Raw genomic sequence first — 8,363 nt, 5'->3', positions numbered from 1 at the left:
GGGGGGAAGCAAATCAATGGTTGGTAATATTCCAGCGAAGAACAACATTTTAAAGTTGTGTTCAAAACTAATTTAGTTGAATAGCCAAACTATCACATCAGTATTTATAGTATGTTTAAATATTGTATATCTATAAGGTATTAAATGTTGTACATTTTTAATAATATCTATAAGGTATTACATCAAAATAATTCAATCTTGTTTCTTATTTAAACAGAATTCCAATTGAATATTTATTTTTCATATTTTTGTATACATACATATATATTTGATTATATATATTTTTATTTCTAAGGCTAAAAACAATAAGCTCTTCTTCTTTTTATAAAAGTAGGCACATCTATAGCCAAGCAAATTTGTAACAAAATTGAATTTTGAAATATTAATGCAAACATTTTTATTGAACCCATAAAATAGGCTTTGAAAGAATCTTTTCTTTTCCCCAGCTGAAAAATGTTCCCCAAGGGGCATTCTCGACCCCGCTGGCCCTCGAAGTGTTAAGGCCGAAGACGCAAAGTGTCAATACGCCATTTGTGCGAAGGCAGGTGAGGAAAGGTGAGGAAAGGTGGGGAAAGCTGGGGAAAGGCGAGAGCTGCGCAGCGCTAATGAAATCAGACAACATTAACTGCGCCGCCGGCAGTCGAGTGGCAGTCAGCCGATGATGCCAATCATGACGTCGAAGAAGAGAGCCCAGGTAAGACAACAGGTAGCTAAGCAGCTGAGTGAATTAGATGGGCAATTGTTGCTCAAGGTTGTCTGCCTGAGTTATGGGCCATATGCCCATGGCAGGGGGCGGGTTGCGGGGTGCGGGGGAGGCGTAAACGTTTGATGTGACGGAACTTAAATAAATGTAATTTGCTGCGGTTATTGGCGTTGGGCTATAGCCCTCCAGGTAAAACTCGGTCGGCGGCAATTCGATTTCGGATGGAACGGCATCCGCAGTTGGGCTGCTGTGCATTTTCCGTGTGTGCGCCACAGAGATTTTCCCGCCGTGCCGTGGCCTAAAGCCGTCAATAAGTTAGTCCTCAACAATGTTTGGTAAGTGATTAAATTAATATTCATAAGCCCTGGATGCTTGGCGATTGGCGATTACTTTGAAGCGGGCTTTCTCAACCAAACCAAATAATTATTTCTGAACGAGAGACAGAGAGTTCAGACAGCAGCTGTTAATTATGAAACATTAGATGTTTACCAAGTAATCGTATTAGTAAGTATTCAACAACCTATTTTCAGCCTTTGCACTTGGCTACACCCTGGTTATAAACAAAGCTCTAATTATGATAATGCAAAGATAGAAATTTTGAGCTCGGTTTGGTAGATTGGCAGATTAAATGGCTAATCCTTGGCATTTTATAGTTAGCTCTTGGGTAATCTCTAGCGTCTTCAATAATAACTTTTTTTCATACTCCCCAAGAACATAAAAACATAGAATTAAATAAAGCCCTGCCAAATCCGTCAACAAAACGGGGGAAAAAACTTTTCAATTAGTTATGCTCACAACTTCATAATGCCAGCGCCAAAACAAGCAAACTGAATTTGCAAAACCGAATTCGCAAACATGCCAATAAGTAGTCCCGCAAACACAAAGCCACCCGGCTGAAATAAAACAACATTTGACAGCCATTTAATTTGCTTTTGGCCCCTGCAGGCCAGGACATTAAAAACCCCAAAATAAACACCGCGAGCCAAATGGCAAATAAGTCAGCTAAAAAAAAGATTGTGACAATATTGTCTATGTGTGCCGATGCCACCGTATTAGTTTTACATACAGATATGGCAATCCCATAGATAGAAGTGAATAGAGGGGCATGGAATGCACACCCCCAGTCGACGGTTTTCGACTGTTTTATTTATTTGGTTAATTATGGCCGCTAGGTGCGGCTGTGCCGACTGCGGCCTCGGCGCAAATAATAAAATCAGGCAAATAACACAATTACAACGCTGCACGCAAAGCTAAATAAAATTACGCGCTGGCAAAAAGGGAGACAGCAACAGGCAGGCCCAGATGCAGATACAGCTACAGATACGGATAGAAGTAGAGATACAGATAGAGATAGAGATAGAGATACAGCGACAGTTGGCAAAATAATAAGCGCGTAATTATGCGAATTAGGCGACAGGCAACAGCCGCATTAAATAAAGTCTAGCATACGCTCAGGGGCCACCAACTAAACATGCACTCTGGCAAACACTTTAATTCAATTCTCGTTAGTTGCGTTGTTATCAAGGACCGTTTTCACAATATGCGCTCTGAAAAGTATGCTTTAAAAAGTGAAAATAGTTGAAAGAAAAAAACAACGGACTGAAACTTAAGGTTCATACTGCAAACTGTTAGAAAAACAAGTATATATACAATTATTAAATTTAAATTTAATGATACTTTTTATAACTAAAAAAAACCTTTAAAAAAACCATTAAAATAAAAAATATTCTATAAGTTTAGGAACAAGTTAAACTAACTTGTCCGTCTTAGGCTATTTAATAACTAGAAATCCAAAGAATTAATATGAAATTTTTATTGATGGGGTATTAAGCAGTTATAATTTTGTTTTTACCAATTTTTTCTTTCAATTTCCCATGAGTTCAAAGAAATAGACTATAGAGTTCGTGACCATATGAATGGGTTTAAAAACCACACTTGTTATTTCTATATTGCTTGGAACTGACCGTTTACAAGTGCATTTCCTCATCGACTTGAAGGCGACCATTGTTTGGCCATTCTATTTACCCTATTTTTGGCAATTAGTGTATATATTTATACATGGACAGGTCGAGAGGGGACTACCTGGTAGCTCCCCCAGGCACTCCTCCCGGCTTCTAATATACACATAAGTGTGTCTGAACACGTGGCCAGTGCGACGTGAACAACTGCCATGCACTGGCACACACACGTCCACACACACTGCCTGAAACTCTCAACAACATTTCAACATTTCAGGCTGCAAGGAGTCGGGGATTTCAGGACGAGTCCAGGAGTCCATGAGTCCAGGAGTAGAGGAGTCCATGAGTCCAGGAGGGGGGCTACAACTGTAGGCAACTAAGGCGCATAAGCGTCGTCATCTAATAAAAATTTAAAGCCATTATTGCAAGTTGCCAACGTCCTCGGGCTCCGTGGTACAAGCTAAAGAAAGTCGGAGAAAAGCTGGGAAGTAACCCTTCGCACCTACCCACTGACCCCAACACCGACCCCTCAACCCCTCGATCCCCGCCAGAGCATTAAAACAAATTCCCAAGTATATTGTTTGAACAAGTCTCGTAGAAAACGTCAAATGTTAAATTGCCAATTTTTTCCCTTCTTTTCTGGCCTTTTTTCTTCGAGTTTTGAGGGTGAGTGTGGATGTGGAATTTCCAAGCAGCCGTTGCCATTTCACTTTATTTGCAACAAATTCTAAGCTGCATTTACAATAGGCAGGCGAGAGCCTCTCTAAGACGGCGCTGAATGCAACAAAATGTGGGGGGTTTTGGGTTTGAGGGGGTCTTGGCCATGCATAAATTGTGTAACTGCTTTCGGCCCTGTCTTTTGTGCCCGGCCAGAGCTTTACGGTTTACTACTTTCGAGCTTGCATTTTATTTTTATTTTATTTTATTTTTATTCCCCATCTTCGTGTGTGCTATACATGCAACATTTATGACATTCAGCAACAGAATCTATCCATATCTTTCGCTCACTGCCACAAAAGTCTTTTTTATGATGGAAATTAATATTGTATGTATTAGATTCTGTAAGTAAATGCAAAGGAATAAAATGATAGAAACTAAAAACCCATCCAAGATGTCAGTGCGTCAAAGTAAAAGCTGATTTGTGAACGGGGGCAAAGCAAAGGAATATTACTTTTCCCTTCCATTGATTCTGGACAGGTAGATGGGAAGAAAGACAAACTATAAATACGAACTCGTCTTGATTGTAGATGCTTTCATCACATAAATACCTTGATTTTCTATCTGAGTTTATTGTTTGGTAAATATGAAATTTAAATAACCTTTTGAGGATTGCAGTATATCAAAAATCGTACTATATAATTTGTATTGCTTGAAATGAATAAAGATTGATTTAAAGGCGATGTGTGTTGGGTGTTTTGTTTTCTAACTAATACCATTTTGTAATAATAATCCCAGCAGTATTTTATATCAAAAGTATTTTAAACTGGTTAAAGTTAAAACAACATAAAAGAGAGCCCTTCAAAAGTTACGCTGCCTTTTAAAATGTGTTTTAAAAAATTTTAAAGAATTGATTAGAGAGGAAAATTAAAAAACGGGTTAATTAAAATATTTGTGTATTTATGTTGAAGTACAAGTGAATGAGGCTGGAGAAAAGAAATAATCTTTATTGATAAAACTGTTAACCTAAGTCATTATATTATTTGACATAACATTTCCTTTAATATATCAACTATTAACTTATGACTTTTTAACAAAATTAAAAGCCATGTAAAAATCAATAGTTTATTTTTCCCAAGTTCACTTATTAACGAGTATGTTCTTTTCACATATTTCATAATGATGAGTAGCAGATCCCTATCAACTTTACCATAAGTTCTTCCCTCGAAACAACCTGTGTGATTATCTTATTAAAGATTGCTATTCATCCCCCAGAAACGCACTTAAGTTTACACTCGCATCTATCAAGGATCTCTGCCGCCAAGTCGCGAAACCACTCGAAAATCCGCAAAAAAAAGGGGAGAAACGAGGACAGTCTGGTTAGGAGATACTACTATTACCAGGCCACCTTATCAGCGACTCCGGCGTGATTTGCATTTGCACTTCGCAGTTGTTGCTGCTGGTTTCGCGGACCTACGAAGAGGGGGATGTCCTTGTTGGTGTTTTTCCTGTTCGGGGTTATGTAGGCACACACGTTGCCGAAATGCGGATTAAAAGGGATTAAGTATACGCAGTGTGTACGTAGGGATACGTAGTCACTTCTCGCGGTGGAGGAGGCGGGGGTCAGAGGGCCAACACATGTTTAAATTATGCTCAAAATTTGTTTAAAGCCTGGCTGGGCGAGGTGTTTCGTAGGACCTGCTGTTTGTGTAGGTTGTTTGTGTTCCTTGCTCGGGTTGCCGTAACTGATAAGCGGGCTAAGTCGTGGCGAGTTTTGGGGGTCTGTCGTTCCAGGGGGACATACATAGGTAAGCCGTGGGGATAATTCGCCGGGTCTTGACTTAAATCGATGCTAATTTTTGGTTTAATTCAATGGTTTTGTTTACATGTGTTGGAACAACACCACCCGTGTGTGTCTGTGCGTAATGACATTTTGGCTTTTTGTCGCCATGCCTGCGTAAATAATGCCTTTATTATTTTGCTTGATATCCACTCGCAGCGCGTAAAAATTGAGGGTGAGGGGGAACAGAAACCACAACAAGCAGCAGGTGTTAAAAATTTCACAATATGATTATCTACAATTTTTTTTGGACCAGCTCTTCAGCGCTTTTTCATTATACTTTTTCGCTGTTGTTGTCTGGCGGTGTGAATTTTTGATGAAATTATGCGTGTACCGAGTTAGGCGTAGCGTAAATAATGCGTACTTATCAGTGGCAAACATTGGCACAGGTTTGAGCCACACATTAGCACAGAGAGCTGTTGGCTCGGAATTGAAGTGCATATGAGTATCTTTCGGATTTGGGTTCACTGCGGCCCTGCTGGTGTGTGAACGGAGCTGGAAAATGCTTTTTGTGGCGCTAAAATTGTAATTTTTTCATTGCTACGCGGTTTTTGGGGCTTTACATGAACGAAGTATTACAATTTACTTGGTATCATACATTGCCTTTAATGGATTTGTATAGATTTTTATTTACAATAATATAAGAAATGTCCAAGAACTACATTTATTATTAATATTCAAAGTATTAAGTATAAGCTGCTTAGAGAATTACCTAATTGATAAGAATTTTGGGGCTTTAAATTCACGAAATATTACATATACTTTTTTATATGCACTAAATATATGTAATATCCTAGAACTAATTTTATTATTTGCACTCCAATCATTAGGATAGTAAGCTTATGAAATTACCTAATTGGTAAGTTGATCTTTGATTTCAATTAAAGCCCTCGTGATTAAAATGAATTATAAATGACAAAATATCATATGTTCGGAAATCCCCATATCAGTTTCATTGTTATGTTAATCAAGTCTAATTAGTTTTCCTTGCCTAGGCATAATTGGAAGCCCAGTTAATCAATGGACTTATACCAACTCGAGCTTGAGGAACTTTTCCTGGGAAGTCAGTGGAGTAATTGCTTGCCATCTATCTGTTAAGATTTTCCCTGTACGGCCACTCCCCAAAATTCATTGAGGTATAATAACAAAGTCAATGAACACCTTGATGACAGTTAACAGAAACCATAGAATGGCCAAGGAGAAAGTAACACAGCACACACACTTGCACACACAAAATGGCAGAAAAGAAAAGGCAAAAAGATGGCGCAAATTACAGGCAAGCTTATTACGCAAAATTTCGCTTAATTAGCAGGCAAAAGGGAACCGAACAGAACAGAACACAGCCAGAACAGAAAAGGGAAAGGAAATGTGAAATGTGAAAGCGGGAAAGTAGGCAACAGTTGCCCATGGACAGAGACAAAGGCAGTGGGTGGGGGTGGGGTTGGGGCAAAACTACTCATACACTCTGCACATGGTGGCAGACTTATGGCACCTTTTGCCTGGCAAAGCATAATATATGAACTGACCTTAACAACTTGCACAGCACCACCATCACCAGTGGCAGTGGCAACAACAAGCGGCGAGAGGAAGAAGCAACATGTTAGCCGGGCCAAAAGGGGGTGGGTTCAAAGGGGACGGGGTAAAATTTACTCGGGCAACAGAATATTAAATGCCGCGTGGGAATTCTCGCCGTTTATGGTTGCAGCTGAAATGGGCCAGCTAGGCGGAAAGAGATGGAAAGGGACGGAAAGAGACGGGACGAGTGGGTCAGAAAGAGATGGCCAGATAGCGAGGAGCGCGGTGAGTTACGCTTCAGTAATTTCACTTAAGTCATTATGAGCCATTAATAAAGCCAGCCCGTGCACTAGTTGAGCCCCACATTATTCAGGCTGTATCTATATCCATTCGTTACATCCCCCCCCCTGGCTGTCCTGGCCAGCTCATTTCACACATCAAAAATCGCGCTAGTGGTTGTCCAAATCCTAATCATAATTCGGCCTTATGGTTTTGGTGTGATAAATACCGCATACCATATTCCAATCTTCTTCTAAGTTATAATATACTGGGGATTATTAACAATATATGTAGTTTTGTATAATATATCGCTTTAACTCATATATGTTAAAGACCAGCTTTATTTATATCACTTTAATTTTAATATTATTATTAATAAATATTTTGTATCTATCTTTGGAATTTTTATATACAGCTTTAGGACCATAAAAACTATTTAGTTTTAATATTAATATTAATAAATATTTTATTTATATAGCTAGATTGGTTAAATACAGCTTTAGGACCATAAAAACCATTTTGTTTTAATACCTTTAACTGCATTTTGAAAATTGGTTTACCTTTTACAACTCTTTTCAAAAAACCGCACTGATCGCGAGTAACATGAGCCAGTTACACGTCCTTGATGTATATTTCTCTGGCATTTCACTCACGCTATATTTTTATTATTCAGATGCACAGACAAACAAACATATTTGTTGATTCTCTTCCAACTTGTTTGCTTTTTTTCCCCGATGTCATGGATGGGGTAGGAAGTTGGCCCCGTAGCTTTGGCTTCAATTTTTCAGAAAGTATTTTTGTTTTCCATTGAAGTGCATTTTTATTGCAATTCATCAGCTGCAAAAGCAAAACTCGAGTGCATTGCGATTTGTGTTGTCGAGATGTGCGAGGTATTTAATTAATTTTAAAAATAAAATCCACTATACGAAAATATCATATGGTGGAGATATTCGAGCATAAGAGTGCACGTCAGTTTTTGTTTGTTTCCCATCGAAATGGGAATTTCCGAAGTGCGGAGAACTGTTTGATTTTAAATATTTAACTTGATGTTGATGACCTGTAAACGATTTGTCCAAGTGGCAGGCAAATTAAATCGGGCTTAATTAAATTTCCCAGGAGGATCTGCCCAAAGGTAGTTGTTCAGTTGAGCGTTGGACGAAATGACACCCCTATTTAGGCAGTTTTTCTTCGTCTCGACTGGCCACAAATCCTAACCGGATTATGAGTTCTTTAAATATGTTTTCCTGCCGCCCCATAACTTTTGATACCCACTCTAGGTAATCCCGAATCTCGGTCAATTCATTTCCTATTACTCAAATATTTCTGCCTTCGAAAACTTTTTCTAATTCATCTCATTGCTGGCACTTTCACTTAAGTCGAAAACTTCTAGGATATATATTTTTGCTGCTGT

The sequence above is a fragment of the Drosophila suzukii genome, chromosome 2R (assembly GCF_043229965.1).
Source record: "Drosophila suzukii chromosome 2R, CBGP_Dsuzu_IsoJpt1.0, whole genome shotgun sequence".
Lineage (NCBI taxonomy): Eukaryota > Metazoa > Arthropoda > Insecta > Diptera > Drosophilidae > Drosophila > Drosophila suzukii.
The sequence above is the reverse complement of the archived record's forward strand: the minus strand, read 5'-3'. Positions refer to the sequence as shown.